This window comes from Hemitrygon akajei, chromosome 7, assembly GCF_048418815.1.
Source record: "Hemitrygon akajei chromosome 7, sHemAka1.3, whole genome shotgun sequence".
NCBI classification, from domain to species: domain Eukaryota; kingdom Metazoa; phylum Chordata; class Chondrichthyes; order Myliobatiformes; family Dasyatidae; genus Hemitrygon; species Hemitrygon akajei.
The window spans coordinates 155,135,285-155,161,436 of NC_133130.1; the positions used below are offsets into that span (position 1 = coordinate 155,135,285).

Below are 26,152 nucleotides of genomic sequence, written 5' to 3' on the forward strand. Positions count from 1 at the left end.
AGATTGCATTTTTGGTCTCATATGGAGGCCCTGTTATATGACTAGCTTCTGCCTGTTAAGCTGCTAGCGTTCAGGACAGTGATGAAGGTCCACCATCTCTGTCTGTCCTCAGCCATCTTCTCTTTTGTGTCCCAGGTGTAGTTCAAGGTCCTCATTTCTCCGTCTTTGGTAGGGTGCCAAGTTGTCTTTTGTCTCACGTGTTTTCTCCATCCTTCAGGGGTGTAATGAAGTGCTGTCTCGATGTGTTGCAAGACTGAGACATTCTAAAATAAGGCAAAATGTACCAAAACACAAAGTACTTGTGTGATGCATGAGGAATTTATTGAGGTCAAAAGAGGGTGAGACGATGATTGAACAGGTAACACTGCTCCTCAACAGCTCCAGGGGCCCACATTCCTGACCTTGGATTCGTTGTTGTGTGGAAGATGCATGTTCTCTCCAGGATTGTGCAGGCTAAATAGCGAGTGTAAGTTGCCTGTGTGTGCGTAAGTGGAAAAATAAATCACAGGGAATTGATGAACGTGTGAGAGAGAACATTTAGGAAAAGTACAAGAAAATAAGAAGATGGGGAATGGGTTTGAAGAGACTGCTCCACTTGGAGATGGAACAGACTAATAGGCCTAAAGTGCTTCTTCTGTGTTGTCATATATTTCAGGAATTCTCATTTTAACATGAAGTGAAAATAGACCAGTCGCTTGCAGTTTTCGTCTCTGGAGATCCTCAGATGCAGATGTCTTTAGTTATCTCTTTTCAAGTGCTTCTTTAGCCTGTGTAAATTTTTCTCACAGGCGCTTGGCTTTATTCCTAAGTCCTTAGACAAGAGCCACCCGATGGATGTGTATATCCAATCTGTAACAAAGTCCATTCAGTTTCCTTTGCTCTACTGGTTAAACTTGCCTCTGCCATTTCAAATTCAGGTTCAGGTTCATACACAGTATATATTGATGTATGCTTTTTTGTGTTAACAACCATCACAACTTAAGGATGTGCTGGGGGCAGCATGCGCACACCCCCCCCCACCCCCAAAGCGGGACATCCCAGTGCCCAAACATTTTAATTCTAAATCCCATTCCCATTCCCATTCCTACATGTCAATCCAAGGCCTGCTCTTGTGCCAAGATGATGCCACCCTCAGGGTGGAGGAGCAACACCTTATATTCCATCTGGGTACCCTCCTACCTGATGGCATGAACATCGATTTCTCCATCCAGTAAGCAAATTTCCCCCCGCCACCTTCCTCTATTCCCCACCCTGACCTTTCACTTCTTCTCACCCACCTATTAATTCTCACGGTCCCCTTCTCCTTCCCTACCCCTAAAAAAGTGTCCACTCTCCACTCCTATCAGGTTCTTTCTTCACCAGCCCTTGACTATTCTCCTGCCTGGCTTCACCTATCATCTTCCAGCCAACCTCTTTCCCACTCCCACCACCTTTTTATTCTGTCATCTTCCCCACCCTTCTTAGTCCCGAAGAAGTTCATGGCCTGAAGCATTGACTGTTTACTCTTTTCCATAGATGGTTCCTGACCTGCTGAGTTACTCCAGCGTTCTGTGTTTTGTTTTGGATTCCAAGCATCTCTTATTAGTGCAGGAAGATTAGTGAGGTGCAAGGTCATAACAAGTTAGACTGTGATGTCAGGAGTCCATCTTATTCTGCTAGTGAACCATTTGAGAGTCTTATAACAACAGGACAGAAGCTGTCCTTGAGCATTGTAGTACATGGTTTCAGGATTTTGTATCTTCTGATGGATGGGAGGGGAGAGAACAGGGAATGTCTAGGGTGGGCGGGTCTTTGATTACACTGGCTGTTTTATTGAGACAGCGAGAAGTGTAGACGATGTCTGTGGAGGGGAGTCTGGTTTCTGTGATGTGCTGAGCTGTGCCCACGTCTTTGCAGTTTCCTGCGGCCTTGGGCCGAGTTGTCACCATATCAAGCCGTGATGCATTTGGACAGGAGGTTTCTATGATGCAGTGATAAAAATTGGTGAGGACCAAAGGGAATGAGCCTCCTCTGAACTTGTGAACTTCTGAGCTTTCTTGGCCACGGTGTCAGGTCAGGCTATTGGTGAGCAGATGGTTCAGTGATGCTAATACCATTGTATGTCAGGGGTTGATAGCTGGAGAGAGAGTAGAGGGCACAGCTACAAATAGCAACGGCTAATACCAGAGGCCATAATTTTAAGGTGATAGGAGAAGAGTATAGGGTCAGAGGTAGATTTTTACACAGAGTGAATGCACCTTGAGAGGTGGTGGTAGAGGCAGATAGACGAGGGCCACTGAACAGGCTCTTAGATGAAACAAAAATGAGGGCTATATAGGAGGAAAGGGTGAGAAATGTCAAACACTAGAGGACTTAGTTTCAGGTGAGGGCGATGTGTGGAATAACCTTTTTACACAGATGGTAGGTTCTTGGAATGCTCTGCCGGTGTTGGGGGTGGAAACAGACAAGATAGCAGCATTTAAGGGACATTTTGAAAGGCAATGAACATCCAGGAAACAGAGAGAGGTGGATCCTGTGGGGCTGCTCCTTTGCTGGTCTCTCCTGTGCTTCACATCACTCCTGTTTTCCTCTCTAGAATATTTTGCTTCACTATTGCAAATCATCTGTGAGGTACTTGTGGTTGTAATTAATAGTAACACATTGTCATCAGCTAAGCTTTTTGGCTGTAAAAACATCATTACATCGCTGTTATATCAATAGATTGTAAGTCTGCTATGATCTGTCAGTTGTTAGGTCCTTGTACCAAGCTGATGAAACAAATTCTGACAATTTTTTGAAAACAAACAGCTAGTTCTGTTAGTATCCCCCATTATTTCTGAAAACCAACTGCCTATTATCACATTGTTATTTGCAGATTATTGTAGTGCAAACCATTACATTTGACAACTTAGACACCAATAGTAGACATTTAGGATAACATTGCCTGTGGAACATTTTGGAAGTTATTGACGGGCTTAAGAAACATCACATTATTGAAGTTACTTTCTGTATTTCTTGCTGTTCTTGCTGTCTCTGATTAAAAGTGATGGACATCATTGTTGTGTGAGGAAGAATTGCATCTTATTGCATCACCCATTCACCTGCACCTGTATCCCATGTTATGATGGACAAACTTTCTGAATCTAGGTACTTCCTACCTATGCCCTATCTGTTGCATGGAAGCAGATTTATCAATTCAGTAAAGGAGGCAGAAGGCACCAGCTATGGGTAAAATTTTCACCATTTTGTTAGCGAAGACAAACACTAAAACATTCACCAAAGCATTCAACCTACACAGATATTTATCTAAGTGTATGCATGGGCTCTCTATCTGCAGAATCTTTCCAGCACTGGTTCCCTGACCCCCAGTCCGTCAGAGAGCCCTGAGAGAGCCCCATGCCTGCTACATCTATAGCGGTACTTTGATGCCAGAAGCCAGTGCCCTGCCATCAAAAGCAGCCAATGGAAAGGCTACAGCATTTTTCAAACAGGCCAATCGATAACTAGTTTGGTAGCAAAGGCTTTTCACTGTCAGATATTGTTAACCCTTCCACACTATACCGCTTATAAGCATGGACAGAGCCTGCCTCAGCTTATGGTCTCAAAGTTTATGTCATTTAATGGGTGATCTTCAACAAGAAAAATATCTACGTGACATAGCCCTGAGCCTGAGGATGTAGTCTGTGCTCCCACATGCTTCTCACGTTTGCTCCAACTTGAGGAAAGTCATTGCTCACCAAAGTATGTATGTGTGGAGGTAACTAAGGCAAACGTGGGAAGCAATTTGACAACTGATCAACTCACATCTTGATGTAGCCAAAGGCTTTCAGAGTTTCACCACAAGCAGCTGAACCACATCAGTGCCCAAAAGTACCAAAGGAGATAACTGGAATTTCACCCCAGTTATGGAAGGTTATTGAGTGGAGAAGTTGGAATGTTATGTTACAGTTGTACCAGGGGCTGATGAGGCAATGTTTGGAATATTGTGTTATGTTTTGGTCACTGTGCTATAGGGAAGTTCAAAAGTGTATGGAGGAAATTTACAAAGATGTTGCCAGGACTTGAGGAACTGAGTTATGGAGAGAGGCTGAGCAGACAAAGACTTTATTCATTGAAGCATAGGAGAATGAGAGATGAATTTATAGAGGTCTATAAAATCATGAGAGGCACAAAGAGGGTGAACATACAGTCTTTATTCCAGGGTTGGGAAACCAAGAACTAGAGGTAACGTGAGAGGGAGAAATTTACTAGGGACCTGAGGAACAACATTTTCACCCAGAAGATGGTCCATACATGGAATGAGCTGCCAGGGAAAGTTATTGAGGCAGATATAATAACAACATTTAAAAGGCACTTGGACAGATACATGGATAAGGAAGGGTTTGGAGGAACATGGGAGGGCCAAACATGAGCAGGCCTGGGTTAACATGGGCCAGTTGGACTGAATGGCCTGTTTCTGTGCTGTAATACTCTATGAAGAGAACAAATCTTATTGAAAGCTCTTATATAGTGACAAACTTTATATTGTCTTGAAACAACACAGAAAGATGCTGGAGGAACTGAGCAGTTTAGGCAGCACCTATGGAGGAAAATGGACAGCTGCCATTTTGGGTCACGACCTTTCACCACTCCCGATACTGCCTGACCACTGAGTGCCTCCAGCTCCTTTGTGTACTACTCCAAATTTTTCAACATCTGCAGTTACTTGTGCATTCTGTTATTGAAACTAATCATGTTATTTTGATGTAATCAGAATGCAATGAAGAACTAAATGAATGGAAGTCCCCCAGGGCCACATCCATTCAAGTCAATGTCAACCTATTCATACATTCCTCAAGGACTTCAGTCCAAAGCTACTGAACTACATTGTACAAAGAATAGAATGGTGGGAATGTGCAAATGTTCAGGACAGTGATATAATAAAGACATTACAAAGAGCTGAATGATGCTCTGACCACAGGTTCGGCCTATTCGCACTGGGTGCAATAAATTTTGAAATCCATGCAAAGAAAATGTATATACCAGACTGGCACGGAACAATGAGCCTAAGGTTGCAATCAACACTCAGTGCCTGCTTCCAATCTGAATAAAGTCATCTGTTAACCAAATATTAACCAAATAGAAGTTTGGCACAAGCCCCCAGATCCTCAAGACCTTCTACAGGGGCTCCAGTGAGAACATCCTGACTGGCTATATCATCACCTGGTACGGGAACTGCCCCAACCTTGATCACTGGGCGCTGCAGAGAGTAGTATGGACAGCCCAGCAGATCTGTGGATGTGAACTTCCCTCCATTTGAGGACTTTTACAGCAGCAATTGCGTAAAAAAAAAAACACCTGGAAGATCATCAGGAACACCAGTCACCCACAACCATAAACTGTTGGAGTCACTTCCATCTGGCAAACAGTACCACAGCATTAAAACCAGGACCAACAGGCTACAGGACATCTTCTTTCTACAAGCCATTAGACTTATAAGTTTTCATGTCTATACATTGCAACAAAGTCATAGTACAAAGATTTTTACTCCCTCATGTAAGAGGGACAGATGTAAGAATTCAATAAATTCAAATTCAAATATATATTTTTCACTGCCATTGCTGTCTTCTTGCTTCTTGCACTGGCTTTTTAAGAACATAAACTTACTTAAAGGAAATTGTAACTTCCAGCAGCAAGAGGAAGGGCAAAGATAAGAGGGACTGTGTATTTGTTTGGTCCTGTTGGCTGCCACTGACTGCATCAAAACCACTGTTCAGCTGTCAGTGTCATTTACATTCAAATTCCATATCAAGGAAGCAGAAGCAGAGCCACAGGCAGTAAGTTAGTTGTGATTGATTGAATCGTGTTTTTTTTAAATTATTTTTCAACATCTCCAATTTCTGTGCAAGATGCTTTATAACATCCAAATAATAAGCCTTGGGAGATTTCTCGGAACAAATCTGATATAAAACATGGGTGTGGGCCAAGATCTGCAAAAACAGAACTGCAAGAGCAAAGGGAGATAACTACATGGTATTTGTTAATGTCATGGAACTCTTCGCTCTGGCCAACATTCCTCATTTCCACGATTTACTTGCCAGCCTGTAGTGGGGGAACACCCTGATGATTCCCATTTAGAGGTGCATTGCTCAGGCTGATCTGCAAAGAGTTGTGGGGAGAGCCTCACCAATTCTCCGTTGCAGCAAAACCTCGGACCCACAGGAAGATCAGAAAGAACTGTATTCAGTGACATTATGTCTTCATGCAGCAAAATGCATATATATTTGTGCGTGTGTGTGAGTGTGAAGACAATTCCAGAGAACTCAAGGGTATAAGTAAATTAACAGTGTCTCCATTTTACCCAATAAAACTGATGGATTGTCCAGCCGTGCATAAGTTTTCCAAAACTATATGCATAATGGTTTCATGGAAAGAGGAATGTTACCCAAGATCACCATTAAAGTCCATTGCCAGTATTTATTATGTCTGGCGTGCTTTTATTCAAGACTAATTAAAAAGCATTGGTTCCTATTATCTCTCTTGACTTAAATAAAGAAGGAAAACTGAATTGCTCCCTTACCTTGATCTCTATTAGCAAAGAAAAACATATGTTATTGTAATAGGTCCAATCAAATGTCAAAAAAATGAGTAACAGATTACTTTATGGTGATAGAATGTTCATCTCTTTCTTCATTGGGAACCCTTATCCAGTCCTGGATGTCGACTGAGCATCTGTTCTGTACTTAATGTGAGGGAGGGCCTTTTATCCTCTGATCACCCAGACACGGTGAGATTAACTGTTCTGTTGCAATTATACTTGAGCAACTAGAACACTTCCATAAATTGCTTCAAGATGAAGAATGTTATTCAGATTTTATTAAAGATGGCAGCTGCGACAAAGGAAAATACATGTTCTGGTGGCTGAGGAGGTTTTTTTTTCTAACATCCTCCTACAAATTTGGAACTGGGTAGTGTGGAATTCTGAGTTAAGAAGTTACAGGTTCTAACTTGTGGCTTGGACAGATGACCTGGAATAACGCACTAGTAGTGTAATGAAGAGACCTTAACAGTAAACAAGTACCAGGGTATCAGCTGCCAAGTGCCTTTCCACATCAAATATCACCAAATGACAGAGGAGCGTACAAAGATGGCTGCGCTCCTAAAATGACCTTCACGATCAATGAGGATTTGCTTCTACGCCAGCTCTGTGGGTTCTGAGGTGACAAGTTGGACCCAATGTGAGACATACATCATCACATGTAGGTCAGGAGTTGTTTGGTATGCAGATAAATAGTGTGGGAGCTGGTATGACCTTCCACCACTTAAGCAAGGCTTCTTCTTCTCCTCTCTAGGGAAATATTGAAAGTTTGCAGTGTCATTTCTTACAGTGGAAAACAATTATAACTTCAGGTTCTGGAATCTGAAACAAGTCAGAAATATTGGAAGAACTCAGCCCATCGACCTGCATCCTTAGAAGGAGAAAGTAACCCAAGTCTTGGGTCAGGGACCTTTCCACTGAAGTGGGGAAAGGATGGAGAGATGTCACTTTTCACAGTGGGAGCTGTGAAGTGAAAGACAAAAGACTATATGGAGACAGGTTACGTCAGATCAGATGATAAGTGCACCGGACTGACTTTGAACAGGTGTCTCTTGAGCTTGTGGGGTCATTGCATTTTTTCAAAGACATATTAAGAAAATCCCTGAATCTTTTCCTCTATCGCCAACTCATTTTCTCCTATGATGGAGCTCAGAATGTGTGTCTATTTCAGGAATTGGATGTTGGGCAAGCAACTGACATGACGTGTTCAACAACGTGACCGAATGCCATTCGAGTCTTTGTGTAGAAAGGTGGGAAAGGCACTGGATAACGATGCTGCTATCTACCCTGATAGTAGATTTCGAGCATTTAGCAGAATCAGAATCGATTTGCCAGTCCAGTGTGTCGAGGTGCCTGCTGCAGGAAGTCCAAGTCACAGAAGAATATAGGTGGGTAGAGGACACTGCAGCCCGGTAGACTGTGTTATGTGCCACCTGTGAGAGCTTACTTTACAAACACCCTCTTTCTCAGATGGTTAAAATCTGTGCTGGTAGACTGAAGGCATTTGTGAATTTCATCAGTGATGGCTGCGTTTGTTGAGAAATGGTTCCAAGATATAGGAAGTAGTCGGTGTTATCCAGATCTTGTCATGGATCTTTAACTTTGGAGGGCAGTGATGTGCAATGAGATGTTTGAGGCTACTTAGCTTAAGACCCAATCTCTCTTCTGCTTCATTGACTTGAAGTTAACCAGAAAATCTGCGTGCACAAGCACTGTCTGCATACAGCAGCTTGAAGAGTTATTGAAAGCTAAAAGTTCTGCCTTACGACTTGAGCAGATGACAGGAAGAGTACTTAAGTGCTGTGAAGACTTTTTGCAGCAAGATGGTTGATGCTAAACAAGTACTAGAGTTTAAGATGCCCATTGTCTTCCCAATTGACAGTTGGGGAATATAGCTGTTCCTCTTACTATTTTTAGCCCTGGTGAACTAAGGCAGATTTCTAATCAGTTGCCATTCAGATGAAACGTTGAACTAAGGCCTTTTCTGCTTATTTAGATGCATGTAAGATATTCCATGACACTATTCAAAGAAGAGTGGGATGCTGTCTCCTATTATTCCACTCACCACCACCAAGATCAAATTGATTTGTTGCTGTTTATGGGATTTATGCAAGTTTCTTGCATTGATTGTACTATTATTGATTATGAGGCAGTTTGGTGCACAGTCAGGGCTACAATGAGATGTGTGATGCAAAAACGAGTGTCTTTATTCTTTACAAATTACAAAAAAAATAATTATTTCACTGTGCAGTATTAATAGCCAACTTCAAAAAAGAGAAGTTTGAGAGGTAGAGATGATGGAGTACATTCCATTCATGTGGAAAACATGATCATCAGCATAAATGTATTGCATTCAATATCTAGGCACATAAATATTGCATAGGTGTTTCTTTTAGATTATATTGAGGCTGAAGGATGTAGAAAAGATGTTCAAGATTAAGTTTCAATGCAATTTACTCAGATTGGTGAAACTAGTATAACAAATGGAACACAGACTACAGATGCTGTAATCTGAAGGGGAAACAAATGAACGAACTGCTGGAGAAGTTCAGCGGATCAGAAAGTATTTGTGGCAGAAATAGACAGCCAACATTTTGGATCAAGACCCTTCATTTGGGCCCAAAATGTCAACTGTGCATTTCACTTCTCAGATGCTTCATGCCCCACCATTGGTGGTAATGTTGAGCACAATATAAAAAGGGAAATTAAAAACACCTTCAGCAAAGATTTTAACAATCGTGATGTCGACTTCAATCTATATGTAGATTGGAATTACTATATTAGCAGTCAAGCTATGTTAGATGATGTACAGTGAATGAGAAAGAGTTTATTAATTATCTGGTAAGTAATGACCCTTTCAGGAAAGTGTGATTATAATGCTCAAACATACAATGAATGACGAAGGCATCTTCCCAATAAAAATAGGGTTGTATAGCATCAGCATGGACTTATGGAAGTGTTAACAAATCTATTACAGAATTCAAAGTTCAAAGCACATTTATTATCATAGTATGTAAATGTTACACAACCTTGAGATTCGTCTCCTCACAGGCAGCCACAAGCCATGAAACACAAAAGAACCCATTAAAAAGCAAACGCCCAATGTGCAGAGAGAGAAAATAAAACACAAATCGTGAAAATAATAAAAGCAAGCAACAGCATTCAGAAAGAAAGTGAGTCCATAGAAACAAACCCTGGAGCAGACAGAGCAGGCCCACAGCCTCAGTCTCAATTCATCACACAGCAGAGCAAATCGTCACGGAGCTCACAAACACGAAGCCCAGAGCAGCTGGAGCAGGCCCACAGTCTCAGCCTTAGTGCAACGAAGAGTGGAGCAAACATCGCAGAGCTGCGAGCAGAACAAGCCCAACTCTCAGCTCCGGTCCCAATACCTCGCCTTTTCAATCCATCCGACCTGGCATTTAAGTCATCCAAACAACAGGTCGTTCCTCACTCTAAGATCCAGGCCCTGTTGCATCAATACACTTTGGGCCTAGACCCTGCCGTCATGTTCTGGCCCATACATGACCTTTTCAAATCAGCCCAGCATTTAGATTGATTAGACCTCACTCTCTGTTTAGGTGGATGGGCTCCAAAATTCCCCCGCTTCGACTTTTCTCTACTTTGCGCACCCCAACTCCATCTCAACTGTGATTTGTCCTCTTCTCCTCGAACATGGCTTGACCACACTCCGACATTGCATTGCACCCGCATGTCTTAACCCTCGAATCAGCCTGGCCTTCACTCACCTCTTCATTGGTTATGGTGCACGTCTATTAATTTCTTTACAGAAAAAGTGTTATTAATGTTTTGTTTTATTTCTTGCTTTAGGAACTGCCAGTAAGTTGTCACTCGTCTTCAGTAGCGCCATCTTAAAACATCTTGAAGTCCTAACCAGTGTAAAAAAAACTTAAGGATAATGCAATAGATGTGGTACATTTGGGTTTTTATAAAGTGTCTCATGGGTGCTTATGAAACTAAATCAGAACACCTCAAAATTGGAGCAATCGGATTTTCTGATGATAGGAGGCTGGGTGGTGATGGGGCTTTTGAGAAGGATGCAGAGAAGCTGTAGGGAGAGTGAATGTGTATGCACATGGCAGATGGAATATAATGTGGAAAAAATGTGAAGCGATCCCCTTTGGTTGAAAAATTAGAAAAGAAGCAGATTTCTTTTAATAGTGGGACATTTGCAAGTCTTTGTTGGGACCCAGGGGACATGAATCATTGAAAATTTACAAGCAGGTTCAGCAAGTAATTAGGAAAGCAAATAGTATGTTGGCCTTTATTGCAAAAGGATTTGCGTACAAGAGTCTAATTGCTATTATATAGGCCCCAGGCAATTATTATGTCCAAGCCTCATCTCCTGATCTAAGGAAGGATATACTTTACTTTAATTGAAGGAAATACAACAAAGAATTACCAGCTTGTTTCTTGTAGTAGGGATTTGTTTCTCTTTTGAGCAGAGGTTAACAGGCAGAGTTTATACCTTATAGATATTAGAAGAATGAGGTGATCTCATTGAAGCATACCAATTTTTCATTGGGTTGGCAGGCTGAATATTCCCTGAGTCACAGTCCCAAAATAAAGAATCAGTCATTCAGGACTGTGGTAAAAAGGGATTTCTTCACTCAGAGGCTTGTGAATCTGTAGAATTGTGTGCCAACAGGGTTGTGGAGCTCATTTATCTAATATATGCAGTACCCATTAATAGGTTCATCAATGTTAAGATCATCAAGTGAGTGTGATTTTATAGCAAATGAAATTAAAATAATAAGTCAGACAGAATCCCATTGAATAGTGGACTGAGAGGGGTGAAATGCTGTACTCCTGATTGTATGATACAGCTTTATTATTGACTCATGTTTTAGTTTTAATCATTCAACACTTAATATAATTTTGCATTGCTCTGTGGTGACTGTCTTGTGTATTTAAAGTCATGCAGTATGTATTTGACAAAAGTTCTCTGCACCACTGCCCTCTTTCTCATTGCTAGATCAGATATTGCCATACAAGGTGTAACTAAGGGAACCACTTATACTGTGGATAATATTATAAAAGATAATATTTTTCCCTCAGCCACATTGAACCAATGAATGAGTGTAGGGGAAGACAATATTAGCTGTATAACCTTAAATATTTAAAGGTCCATGGAGAAAAAGTATAGGAGTGGATCTGATTGAATACCTGATCACAGGCACAATGGACCAAATGATCTTTTTTTTTAACAGTTAGTTTATCTCTACTGCATGTTTCACACGCTCTTCAAATTATTTTCCAGGCAGAAGGATACCATTGTACTTCTGCTGAAACCACCTCATCATTTTTTCTTTGGTAATTTTATGCTTTGCACCAATGCATCCTCCTTTGACTTCTTTTTTATCAGATGTACTGTAACCAGGTCATCCCATGACCACATAGAAGTCCAAACTGTGAATTCTGATGCTTTGGTGCCGAGATCAATGTGTTGCTGGATCCCAAAGCCAAGGCTGTCTATGTTATCAAAGATGCTCTTCCTCAATTCATACTCTCGCACCTTCAGACCCTTCTCTAAAATTTCTTTGGCCCCGCAATTCATGCAGTGAACAGCAATCATCTTGTTTTCCCAAATGCCGAAGAACTGCACTGTATAGCAAGCTTTTAAAAACACTGGGGTCTGGCCAGTGTGTTGTTCCAGTTCTTTAGCAGCTCTGGTGAGTCTGTCACCAGATTCACCGACGCAAATCTTCAGACATAGTTTCCTAATATGGAATTCACACAAATGGTTTTCCTTCCTTTCCGTCGCCATTGCTGAAGGACCTCAGCTGCTGTCAGTTCCTGATGTTACACCGTAAAACAAGCTTTGCTATATGCAGCCGGCATTGCACTGAAAAAGCTTTAATAAATATCCTAATCTGCATTTCAAAGTGAAGTCATCCACAAAGCTGCTTAATTGACACGAATGAACTTATCAAGGTTTTGTTATTTTTTTTATATAAGCTCATCCTTTTTTAGTACTTCCTTTTTGTAAGTAGACTGTCAGCTTTAGGATCCCAGGTTATTATTGTCTCTGCTCCTCAGTTCCCCCCATTGGGTGGATAGTTGTTGAACTCTAGTAACCTAATAAAGAACTGTGAGTACCTTTATGAGCGGGTGTAATCCTTATTTTAATCCCCTCCTCAGGTACAGGCTGACTTACATTTCCCTAATTAGTAAGTTCTCAACTGTAAATAGACATTAACAGCTGCATAGGATTGCACCAATATGAAAGATATTGCTGTACTCGTGAGCCTCTCATATTAGATTGTTAACTGTTGCTACACTCTGGGTATTACTGATTCTCAGAGCAGCAGTCAGTTTCCATGGATAAGCTCTCAAGTGCTATATATACAGTACCTGTACTTATCAAAGTAGCATTTGAAACACAGATAACGTTCAAGTAGCATTTGTGGAGCGGCCAGTCACTGATTGGAAGCTTAAGGAGATGCTGCCTATACAGGATTTCCAGCTGAGTACATAAGGCATCGATTTGCAGCAGTTTGGTGTTTGAACAGCAGCCAATCAGCAATTGGGATTGATTGGGAAGAACAAATAAAAATAAGGCAGAGGCAAGTGGAGCAGCCATTGGTGGAGTGGACAGTGTTAGAGTGGTTATTTGAGATGTTAAGTCTTTGAGGCTTCAGCGTGGAGAGGTTTGGGTGAGAGAAGGTGAAAAATCTGTAGGTAGATTTTCTTCCTGAGTTTATCTGTTGTTTCTGTCTTTATATTTGCACAGTTAGAATGGCAGGGAAGGCAAGCAGGAAAGCTGAATGCTCCTGCTCTGAAATGTGTCAAGGTAAGGAAATCTCCAGTGTCCCTGACAACTGCACTTGCAAGGAGATCACCCAGCTGCAGCTTCTAACACTCTGTGTTAAGGAGTTAGAGCTGGAACTGGATCATTCGGGAGGATGAGGAGGGTGTTAGATAGAACATTTAGAAAGGTAGTTACACCCAAAGTGCAGAACACAGAAGACTGCGTGACCATCAGGAAGTGGAAAGAGGTTAAACAGCCAATGAAGAGTACCCCTGTGGCCAACCCCCTGAACAAGAGCTATACCTCTTTTGATACTGTTGGGGGAGATGACCAAGCAGAGGAACGTCACAGCTATCAGGTCTCTGGCATGGAGTCTGACTCAGAAAGGAAGGAGAGAGAAGAGGCAAACTGTGGTGATTGGAAAAGGGGAACAGAAAGGAGGTTCTGTGGATGAGAATGAGATTCCTGAATGGTATGTTGCCTCCCAGGTGCCAGGACTCAGGACATCTCGGATCGAGTCCTCCACATTCTTTAGTGGGAGGGTGAACAGCCAGAGGTCATGGTCCATATAGCTACCATTGACATAGGTAGGAAGAGTGACAAGTTACTGCAAAGTGAGTTCAGGGAGTTATGTGCCAAGTTAAAGGATAGCACCTCCAAGGTTGTGATCTCAGAATTGTACTAGTGAGGCCAGAAATTGGAAAATTATACAATTAATACATGGCTGAGGAGTTGGTGTAGGAGAGGGGGTGTAATATTTTTGGATTATTGGGCTCTCTTTCAGGGAAGTTGTGACATGTACAGAAGGGACAGTTTTCACCTGAACTGGAGCGGGACTAATATCCTATGGGAAGGGTTTGCTAGTGCTGCACGGGTGTGGGGGGAGGGTTAGACTGGAGATGCAGGGGGTTGGGAACCAGGCTTCCAGTACAGATAGTGGAGAGATTGTGGAGCCAGATGTTGTTAAGACCTCAGAAAAAGTCAGGAATTAAAAGGTTGAGCATGATGTAACCTGTGTACATTTCAATGCAAGAAGTATTGTAAGAAAGGCAAATGAGCTCAGGGCATGGATCAACACATGGAATTATGATATTGTAGCCAATAGTGAGATTTGGTTGCAGGAGGGGCAGGATTGTCAGCTCAATATTGCCCGGTTCTTTTGTTTTAGATCCAACAGAACAGGAGGGATTAAAGGAGGAGTGGTGACATTACTACTCAGGGAAATGTCATAGCAGTACTCAGTCAGGACAGACTGGAGAACTCATTTGGTGAGGTGTTATGGCTGGAACTGAGGAATAAGAAAGGTGTAGGAGAGAGGGTGTATTAATTGGGTTATATTACAGACCATCCAAAAGCCTGCGGGATTTAGAGGAGCTATTTGTAGAGAGATTGCAGACTGCTGCAAGGAACAGAAGGCTGTTATAGTAGCTTATTTTATCTTTCCACATATTGACTGGGACTCCCATACTGTAAAAGGTCTCGATAGGATAGAGTTTGTAAAATATGTTTAGGGAAATTCCTTGATCAGTGTGTAGAAGACCCAAAGAGATAGTGTGTGCTATTAGGGTATGTGATAGAACAGGTGACACAAGCTTGTGTAGGGGAACACATTGCATCTAGTTATCAAAATGCCATAACTTCAAAATAAATATCAAAAAATATAGGTCCAGTCCGCCGGTTGAAATTTTTTATTGGATAAATGTCAATTTTGATGGTATCAGAAAGGCTCTGGCTCTGGATTGGAACAGGCTGTTTTCTGGCAAAGGTGTACTTGGCAAGTAAGAGGCCTTCAAAAGTGAAATTTTGGAAGTAAAATGCTTATATGTGCCTGTCAGAATAAAAGATAAAGATAATTAGGGAACCTTGGTTTTCAAGAGATATCGGGCTCTGGTCTAAGAAAAAAAAAGGTGTATGGCAGGTATAAGCAGGTAGGAACAAATGAGGTACTTATGGAGTATAAGAAATGTAAGAGACTTAAGAAAGAAATCAGGAGGGTTAAAAGAAGGCAAGAGGTTGTCCTAGCAGAAAAGGTGAAGGAAAATCCAAAGGGGTTCTACAGATATGTTCAGAGCAAAAGGATTGCTAGGGTTAAAATTGTGTGAGATACTGCACCTTGGTCAGACCAACCAGGGTAGGGCATGGAGGAGTGCTGTAGAAGAAATACAGGTCCATAATTCATTGAAAGTGGCCATACAGGTAGATAGGGCTATAAAGAAAGCTTTTGGCACATTGGCTTTCACAAATCAAAATATTGAGTACAGGAGATGGAATGTTATGTTCAGGTTGTATAAGATGTTGGTGAGGACTAATTTGGAGTATTGTTTGCAGTTTTGGTCACTTACCTCCAGACAAGATGTAAATAAGGTTGAAAAAGTACAAAGACAATTTACAATGACATTGCCGGGACTGGAGGACCTGAGTTATAAGGAGTTAAATAGGTTAGCATTTTATTCCTTGGAACGTAGAAGATTGAGGGGAGATTTGATAGAGGTATACAAAATTATGAGGGATCTTGATGGGTAAATGCAAGCAGGCTTTTTCCACTGAGGTTGGGTAGGACTACAACTAAAGGTCATGGGTTAAGGGTGAAAGGTGAAAAGTTTAAGATAAATATGAGGAGAAACTTCTTCACTCAGTGGATTGTGAGAGTGTGGAACAAGCTGCCCATACAAGTGGTTCATGCAAGCTTGATTTCAATGTTTAAGAGAACGTTTAAGGGTTAGGTACATGGGTGTTAGGGGTATGAAGGGCCATGGTTTCAGTGCAGGTCGATGGGAGTAGGCAGTTTAAATGGTTCAGCATGGACTGTATGGCCAATGGGCATTTCTGGGTGGTACTTTCCAATGAATCTATGACTTCATGACACAGTAAGATTCTCTACTGAATTTTTCCCAACAACTTACACTGGCTCTCAGTAAAAAAGCAATTTTGTCAAATTCATATGCATTTTAAATATCTGAGACAGCAGTAATACACCAGCGCCAAATGCATGAATGAGATTGAAGAGAGTTTAACTCTTGGAATTAGTTTAACATTGTTACAAGTACCAAGAAACAGTGAAACACTTGTCTTGCATATTATTCATACAGATCAATTCATCACACAGTGCATTGAAGTAGCACAATGTAAAACAATAACAAAATGCATAATAAAATGTAACAAAAAGAAAGAAAGTGCAGTGCCAGTGGACATTTGGGTGTAAGATAGATTGTGAAATTAGAAGTCCATATTACCGTTCGAGGGATCCATTCAAATGACTTATAATAATTGATTAAAACCTGACTTGATGCTGGTGGTATGTGCTTTCAGGTCTTGGTGTCATCTACCTGATGGGAGGGGGGGCAGAGAGAATGTCTAGGTTAGAGGGGGTCTTTGACTATGCTGGCTGCTTTCCTGAGGCATTGAGAAGTATATACAGAGTCCATGGAGGGTAGGCTGGTACTGTGATGTGCTGAGCTGTTCCACAACTCTCTGCAGTTTCTTGAGGTCATGGGCAGAGCTGTTGCCATACCAACCTGTGATGCATCCATATAAAATGGTTTGTATGTTCCATTGATAGAAGTTGATAAGGGTCAATGGGGACTTGCCAAATTTCTTTAGCCTCCTGAGGAAGTAAAGGCACTGGTGAACTTTCTTGGCCATAGCGTCTACGTGGTTGATCCAGGACAGGGCATTGGTGATGTTCTGTCCTAGTTTCAACTCCCTCAACCTCAGCACCATGATGTAGACAGGAGCATGTACACTACACCCCTCCCGACCTCTACTTCCTGAAGTCAATGACCAGCTTATTTTTTATTTTGTGGACTTCGAGGGAAAAGTTATTGTCATGACAACATATTCTTCAGCTCTCTATCTCCTTCCAGTGCTGACTCATTCTAATTTGAGATAATAGCCTTCTACAGTGGTATCATCTGTACACATATAGATGGAATTAGGGTTGAATCAGGCCACACAGTCGTAAGTGTACAATACGTAGAATCAAGGGCCAAGATGAAAAGGGCCTCAGAGAAATTTTTGGTGCGGTTCACCTGGTAAACCTCAAATCCTTTCTGTTGCATGAAATGACAGTAAAATCACGACTACCCACCACAGACACAAGATACTCCAGATGTGGTTATCTAGAGCAAATAAAAACAACTGCCAGAAGAACTCAGCAGGTCACATGGCACCTGTGGAGTCAAAGGGATAGTCAACACTTTGGGTGAAGAATCTATATCTGGACTCTACGTCAGGTATTTTCAGTATTCATGGGGCATGCATACAAAATTAAAAATTATGCCTGCTGGCAACGGCGCACAATTCATATGGTCATACAGCAAGAAGAAAACAGATCAGTAATCTTTCCTTTCCCAGAATGCAGTATCTTTCCTTCCTCTTTGGCCCAAACAAAGTACAAAGCAGTATAAGTTATTAACAGTCAGATCTAATGATCAAATTACCTCTGGCATAGCACAATAGAAGTTCATCTCCTCTTTTTTGAATTAATCAGACCTTATGCTGAAAATTTTTAATTTTAAAAATCCCAAGAAACTAAAATGAAGACTGAAAATGTTAGAAGAACTCAGCAGGCCAAGCAATATCTTCAGCAGAGAGACAAAAAAGAGAAAAAAATATATATATCATAAAAACACAAAATGCTGGCAGAACTCAGCAGGCCAGACAGCATAGATGCTGTGTTTTGTGTTTTTATTTATTTCCAGCATCTGCAGATTCACTCGTGTTGCATATATATATCATAACTGCTTTATGCAGAAAAAATATAGACAAAAAAATCAAAAACAGTATGTGGTGTCTTTATATTCATAGTGCCATCTACTCTACAGATTCACAGTGTTGTCATGTCTACTCCTTTGTTGTGTTAGCAAGTTCAGGTCCATTAAGGTCGAAGGTCATTCTTTGTACAGAGCACCAATGTCAATCATGTGGCCTCTTTGAACAAAACACCCTTGAGATTTTTGCAGGACTGTTACACTGGACCCATCCCACTGAGTGCCCATTGATGGCAGTACATAAAAGAGTCATTGATTCAGGTCACAGACCCTTCATTAGAGCCAACAGAGTGAGAAAGTGAGCATGTTTTAAGTTGCAGACAGGGGGAGCAAACCAGAGGCATTGTCTATGGAAGGCTGTGGACCAAAATAGTCAAAGTAACTTCAAAAATTGTCTTTAGAGACACAATGGGAGATGTAAAGCCTACCTCTGGTTGTGTGCAAAATACTATAAGCATTCAAATCAGATTAAGTGATTGTCCGATACATCAAGATGCAGATGACAGCAAGATTTGGGATGTAGTGAACAATGAAAAAGGCACTCAAAAGATTGCAGAATGAGAATCAGAATCAGATATCATTGGCATATTGTCATGAAATTTACCAGAAAAATAGGCTGAGAATGGCAGATGGAATTTAATGTGACGTGTTACTCTTTGAGAGGACAAACCAAGGGAGACTTACACAGAGAATGATTGGAGAACTGAGGTGTGCAGTAGAGCAATGGGATCTTGAAGTACAAATCAAAATTCCTTGAGAGTAATTGCACGTAAGTAGGGTTGTAATGAGAGCTTTTTGGCACTTTGAACTTTATAAATCAAATTATTGAGTATTGGTGTTGGGATGTTATATGTTGGTGAGGCTGAATTTGAAGCTCTGTGTGCAGTTCTGGTCACCAACCTACATGAAATATATCAATGAACTTCAAAGAGTGCACAAAAAATTTACTAGGATATTACCAGGACTTGATAATCGGAGTTATCGGGAAAGGTTGAATAAGTTGGGACTGTCGTGGTTTCTCGTGCCTCACAAATGACCAAGAGACACAGAAGATTCTTCAAGAAGGGTTAAACTTTAATTTGCAAATCAAAGCTGAGACAGTCATTGAACTAAACACTGATTGCCCACCGATCCTTTGGGCACAGCATTTTTTATAGCAATCTCCTGGTCCAGTTGCATTAGCATATGTAATCGATCTATAGTTGCGTATTACACGTACCTCACGTCCCTATTGTTTCTATCAATTGACTTAATCATGTTCTAATCTACATCTCTTAACTACCTCTCATTAACATACCATTGTCTTCTACATTCTTAAGATTTCATTCTCTAGCAAATAGCAAGTTTACATTCTTAATACTTCGTGACTTAATTATGTTCTAATCTACATCTCTTAGCTACTTCTCATTAATACATCATTGTCTTCTACATTTTTAGGATATATGCATAGCAAATAGCAAGCTCTTTCTGTAGCTACCGCTCATTAACACACCATTGTCATCTTAAGACTTCAGTCTCCTACCAAATTGGGTACATGCATAGCAAATAGCAAGCTCAGAACTGCAAATAGCAAGCTCAGAACTGACTTCATAGTTTTGGCAAATTTATACTTTTATACTCCAATAGGACTTTACTCCCTAGAGCATAGGAGAATGATGGGAGATCATATAGAAGCATACAAAACAATGAGGGGTATAAATAGGATAAATATACCCAGTGCCCATTTTATAAGTATAGGAGTGGAACCTGGTGTGATCTGCTGTTGCTGTAGCCCATCCACTTCAAGGTTTGATGTGCTGTGCATTCAGAGGTGCTCTTCTGCATAACACTGTTATAATGCTACCCACTGTTTTTTTGTTTGTTTTCTGTACCATTCTCTGTAAACTCTAGAGTCTGTTGTGCATGAAAACCCCAGGAGTCCAGCAGTTTCTGGGATACTCAGACCACCCTGTCTGGCACCAGCAATCATTCCACAATCAAAATTGCTTAGCTGCCATTTCTTCCCCAGTCTGGTGTTTGCTCTGAACAACAACTGAACCTCTTGGCCATATCTGCATGCTTTTATGCATTGAGTTGCTGTCATATGATTGGCTGATTAGATATTTGCATTAACAAGCATATGTGCAAGTGTACCTAATTAAGTGGCCACTGAGTGAAGACACAGACTGTTTCCTCTGAGGTTGGGTGAGACTAAACTAGAGGCCATAAGTTCTGGGTGAAAAGTGAAATATTGAAGGGGATCCTGAGGTGGATCTTCTTCACATGGAGGGTGGTGCAAGTGTGGAACAAGCTGCCAATGAATCGCGGATATGAGTTCAATTACAGCAATTAAGAGAAATTTGGATAGATGCATGGTTAAGAGGCCTATGGAGTGCTATGGTCCAGGTGTAGTTAGATGGGATGAGGCAGAAAAACAGAAGTTATAAAACAGGAATAAATTTGGTAAGGTGAGTGGTGGTGGAGGGGCACTGGCTTAGCTGGTGGTTGTTGAGAGTTTGGACTTCCATAAAGAAGTTGCTTGAGACCAGGAAACTGGCCACTGCTATAAACAAGAAACAGGAGCAGGTGTAATCTATTTGTCCTCTTCAGTCACATTCAATAAGATCATGGCAGATCCTGTACTTCAACTTCAGTAGCAACATCTGCTAAATTCTTCTCAGAGATCTATTTTCTTAACCCTGAAAGTGGTCAATGACTGAGTATTCACAGTCTACTCTCTACAACAATCCTCCAGATTTACAATCTTCTGCACAAAGCAATTTATCTTTTTCTTAAATGACTGAACCTTTATCCTAAGACTGAGTTGCTTGTCCAAGATTCCCATTTTGAATGGCAAGACATCTGATTGCTCAATATCTTGCTATTCACATCCTGTCATAACATTATGGGCAGTGGCTCACTGTATACCTGAAAATATAAACAACTTGTCCTGATGTAAAATGAACTGCTGTGGCCTCTATGTGTAAATCGTCAACTTTTTCCAGCTCTCGTCTGTACTAACTAACAAAACAGTTGCAACATTGGCAAAAGTGCACCACATAAAATTTATTTTGATGTGAAATGGATCATCCAAGTCCCCCACCATATAGTGCATCCTTATGCAATTCCAGGTTTTTTTTTGTAAATAACCTGATCTGTTTGACAGTAAAGCAGCTTGCAGTTTGATGGGTTTAGAACCATTAACTTGGCAGAAGCCAGAAAGTGTGGCTTGGCCACCCAATATCTGTGTAGTTCTTATTTTCCTCAGCAGAAAGGAATATGGACAAGATTGTGCAATAGTCATTGTTCCATTCCTTCTGAATTATTCAATTGTAAATCTATATTTTGAAATTCATTAATATATCACTGGAAGAAAACAACAGAGCTAGAATGCCCAGATGATTTAAAAGAGAAGTGAGGATGTAGTGGATAACACAATTGCCTCAAAGACATTAATACTTTCATGGGGAAAAATGAGGCGAGAGTTCCGCTCTTTATTAGTTCCCTGTAAGGCTCCTGTAGCTATAGTGTAGTAATCTACTGTGTAATTTCCTGTAGCTATACTGAAAGGCTAGTTTACAATTGATGTGGAGACGATGTTACCATTTGGGGGAGAGTCTAGGATCTGAAGACACAGCCTCAGTAGAAATAAAATCCCTTTAAAATTGAGACAAGGAGGACTTTCTTCATCCAGAGAGTGGTGACCTTTGGTATTCATTACATAGAGTGCTATGGAGGCCAATTCATTGAGCATATTACAGACAGATTAATAGATTCTTGATAGGTAATAGGGTAAGGGTTACAAGAAAAGGTAGAAGAATGGGGTTTGAAAGAAAAAATATCAGGCACGATTGAGTGATGGAACATAACTGAAGGGCCAAATGATTTGATTCTGCTCCCATATCTTGATCTTATAGTGATGATAATGTTAATCATTTTTTTGTTGTGTGCAATTCCCTTTTAAGAACACAGTCACTCACAAGTTGAAGCAGGTGCGATAACTAAATGAGGGAGTCATATCTTTCTCTTAATATTTGTAGTCTGCAAGTTTTCTGGTTTTGCCGATTGTCAAGACAAATAACAGACTTAGTGTCATCAATAGAACATTTTATTTAATTGAAGGGGGCACACTGTCATCTAACTCCTATGCCTTGTACAACAATGGTTTAAAGGTCATTTCAGGTGCAGTCCTACACCTGCATACACCACGTTGCTTCACCTTTATTGGAGGGTAATAAACCCACATAATTGACTGTTCATACGCATAAAAATCTACAATCAGTTAATTATTTTAATATACAGTATATGTAAATTCAATTAATGATAATTCCATTCAGTCCCATGACCTCTGAGTTCGCAGAGCTTGATGGTGCAATCTGCAGTAGACAACTCCAAAAGATTCATCCTGGCCATTGAAAATCCGAGTGGATCATTTCCCATTATATGTTCTATAGGTCAGTTGTGGAGAGCGCCCTCTTCTTTGTGGTGGCGTGTTGGGGAGGAAGCATTAAGAAGAGGGACGCCTCACGTCTTAATAAGCTGGTAAGGAAGGCGGGCTCTGTCGTGGGCAAAGTACTGGAGAGTTTAACATCGGTAGCTGAGCGAAGGGCGCTGAGTAGGCTACGGTCAATTATGGAAAACTCTGAACATCCTCTACATAGCACCATCCAGAGACAGAGAAGCAGTTTCAGCGACAGGTTACTATCGATGCAATGCTCCTCAGACAGGATGAAGAGGTCAATACTCCCCAATGCCATTAGGCTTTACAATTCTACCGCCAGGACTTAAGAACTTTTTAAAAGCTATTATTAATGCTTTTTGAGATGGTGATTTAGATGCATATCATATTTTTTTACTGAGTTAAGTATTGTATGTAATTAGTTTTGCTACAACAAGTGTATGGGACATTGGAAAAAAAGTTGAATTTCCCCATGGGGATGAATAAAGTATCTATCTATCTATCTATCTATCTATCTATCTATCTATCTATCTATCTATCTATCTATCTATCTATCTATCTATCTATCATTTGGTCTCGCACTTCCTGTTGAATATTCAAGATTCAAGATTCAGGATTGTTTAATGTAATTTCCAGTACACAAGTGTAAAGAAGAACAAAATAGTTGTTACTCTGGATCTGATACAGCAAAATGAAACAATAAGATAAAGAACACAATTTAAAAAAACAATAAATATAAATACATTTTAAACATGAGAAAGATACTGGAAATCCAAAGCAATGCACACAAAGCTCTGGAGGAACTCAGCAGGTCAGGCAACACCTACGAAAATGAATAAATAGTCCACAGCAACATACACAAAATGCTGGAAGAACTCAGCAAGCTGGGCAGCATCTATGGAAAAGGGTATAGTCAATGTTTCAAGCCAAAACCCTTCATAGTCCTGATGAAGGGTCTCAACCCAAAATGCCAACTATACTCTTTTCCATAGATATTACCTGGCCTGCTGAGCTCCTCCAGCATTTTGTGTGTATTACTTGGATTTCCAGCATCTGCAGATTTTCTCTTGTCTTATGAATAAATAGTCAATGCTTCAGGCAGAAAACCTTTAATGACATTTCGGGCTGAAACCGTTCTTCAGGATGAAGAAAGGTTTCAAGCCAAAACATCAACTGTTTATTCATTTCCATAGATGCTGTCTGAGTTCCTCCAGCATTTTGTGTGTGTTGCTATAATTACATTAGATAGTTTATATACATAGATTGATTGTACAGTCGGCCCTCCTTATCCGCGGATTCCGCATGTGCAAATTCAACCAACCACGGATCGCGAAAACCCGGAAGTGCTCTTTCAGCACTTGTTGTTCGAGCATGTACAGACTTTTTTTTCCAGTCATTATTCCCTAACCAATGCAGTATAACAACCATTTTACATAGCATTTACATTGTATTAGGTATTATAAGTAATCGAGAGATGATTTGAAGTATACGGGAGGATGTGCGTGGATTATCATGCATCAGGATAAAAAAAAAATCAGAAGTTCTCTTACTATGTAAGTCGGAACAGGTACATCCGGTATTATTTAGCATCAGTTAGTCAAACGTTTGTCTTAGTATATAGTACATATTTTACCTTTCTTTGCATATAAAACACTTAAGAACCTATGTTTCAGCGCTGGGCTTGGGAACGGAAGTTCTCAGGACAGATCGCTCCCGAGTGCGCTTTCCACCGTGCCGGGTTGATGTGAGGATCAAAAACCTAAAACCCCAAAGCCCAATAATTAGACAACTGTGTTGCTTAGTAATAATTGTAGCTTTCATCGGGGCAGAGCCTTTCTCACTTTATCCTTTAAAATTGTTCCGATTGTTGACTGACGTACCCTAACGCATTTCCAATGACCGATGGTGTTTCACCTCTTTCCGCTCGCTTTATTACTTCCACCTTATTTTCAATCATGATCGTGATTATTTTCGTGAACAGAAGCACTGCACATTCAGAGCTCTGACGCCGGGTTCTAATGTCCAGCGGACTGAGACAGGTTAAATAAGGTCTGGGGTTCCACTGGGTCCTAAGGTCCACCTGATTGAGACAGGTTGCATAAGGGACTTGAGCATCTGCGAATTTTGGTATCCGCGAAGGGTCCCAGAGCCAATCCCCCACAGATAAGGAGGGCCGACTGTATGTCCACAAAATGTCACTGGGTACAGGAGTGTCTGTACATAAAGTGATTCTGACAGGAAATGATGAAGTAGAGGTGGTGAGGAATATGGTGGTGTGGCTTAGTGGGTGTAGCAACTCCTGATTAAGGTGCCTGGCCCGAAATCTCGACAGTTTTCTCTTTTCTGTAAATGCTGCCTAGCCCGCTGAGATCCTCCAGCATTTTGTGTGCATTGCTGTTGATCAGCCTTGACTGCTTGGGGAAAGTTACTGTTTCTGAGTTTTGGAAAATAACTGCAGTTGTTATTATAATGTTATCACCTTATTAAGTGCAAATATAGTATCTTATGTATGCATGACCATTGTCTTACTGATATTGCAAGTATACAACTTGCTGGTAGCTTAAAACTTGGCTCTTGCCCTGGGATAATATGTGATCAATTACAACAGCATCACCTAAATAAATTGTATTTAGTACATCATTGAATAATATGAACAAGAAAAATTCTGCAGATGCTTGAAATCCAAGCAACGCACACCAAATGCTGGAGGAACTCAGCAGGAAAGATAACATCTATGGGAAAAAAAACTACAGTCAACGTTTCGGGACGAAACCTTTCTGTGGGACTGAATAATATAAAATCAGTTGTAACAATCTCTACTTCAGCCACTTCTTAAGGCTCTCCGTTTTTGTACCTCTGTTTTCACCTCACATTGCATTCTGACCCTCTAAAATGTTCTTCTCTTTCCTGCTGCCCTTTTTGAAGTTTATGTTCTCCTCTGTGTTTCCCTTTCTTGATCCTTTCCCGGGCTTCCAACTCTTCATGGCTGTTTACAGGCTTCCTTGCTGCGCCCCACTGATTTTTCTAATGCATATCTGCTGTCTTATACTCCAAACAGCTCCAGAGCTTTTGAACTCAACCCCACTTTATCAGTGATGAGGCATCCAACTTAATCTATGTTTGGATTGGGACATTCAATAACTCGGTTAATAACACTTGTTGACACAAAACTCATCCCAGAAATGTAATCTCATCCTCTTCATTAATATTGTTGTTACCACTTAGCTGATATTACATCTTTACAGTACCCCTTAATGAATCTTTTGTTTCAATTCAGTTCAAAGTTAATTGTTACTCAACCATACATGAATACCCATCAATATAATCAAACGAGCCAGCATTACTATGGGGTCAAGGTTAAGACACATTACTAACAGTCACACACAAGAACCCATTCATGGAATAAAAGGGTCCAAACACCCTCACCCCTGCAACAATATGGTTTGATGCCCAGTTCAACAAATGATTCAACAAACCTGTAAAGAATATCAGTAAAATACAACAATGCAGAATATGCATGTATATAGACTAGACCGTTTCTCATCTTCTCATCTTTATGTGGACCTAGCTACGGCTTAGTTGTTGCTCTGGGCTGAAGCCCAGGTCATCTAATTCTC

The 26,152-nt window shown here is 40.8% G+C and overlaps 1 protein-coding gene and 1 pseudogene across 5 annotated transcripts in view; one reads left to right on the forward strand and one right to left on the reverse strand.

The window, feature by feature from the left end:
* The window catches only part of LOC140731037 (astrotactin-2-like), a 1,710,280-nt gene that overhangs the window by 1,044,163 nt on the left and 639,965 nt on the right, over nt 1–26,152 (forward strand). The window lies entirely within an intron of this gene.
* Nucleotides 11,827–12,344, reverse strand: LOC140731039 (large ribosomal subunit protein uL5-like; annotated as a pseudogene).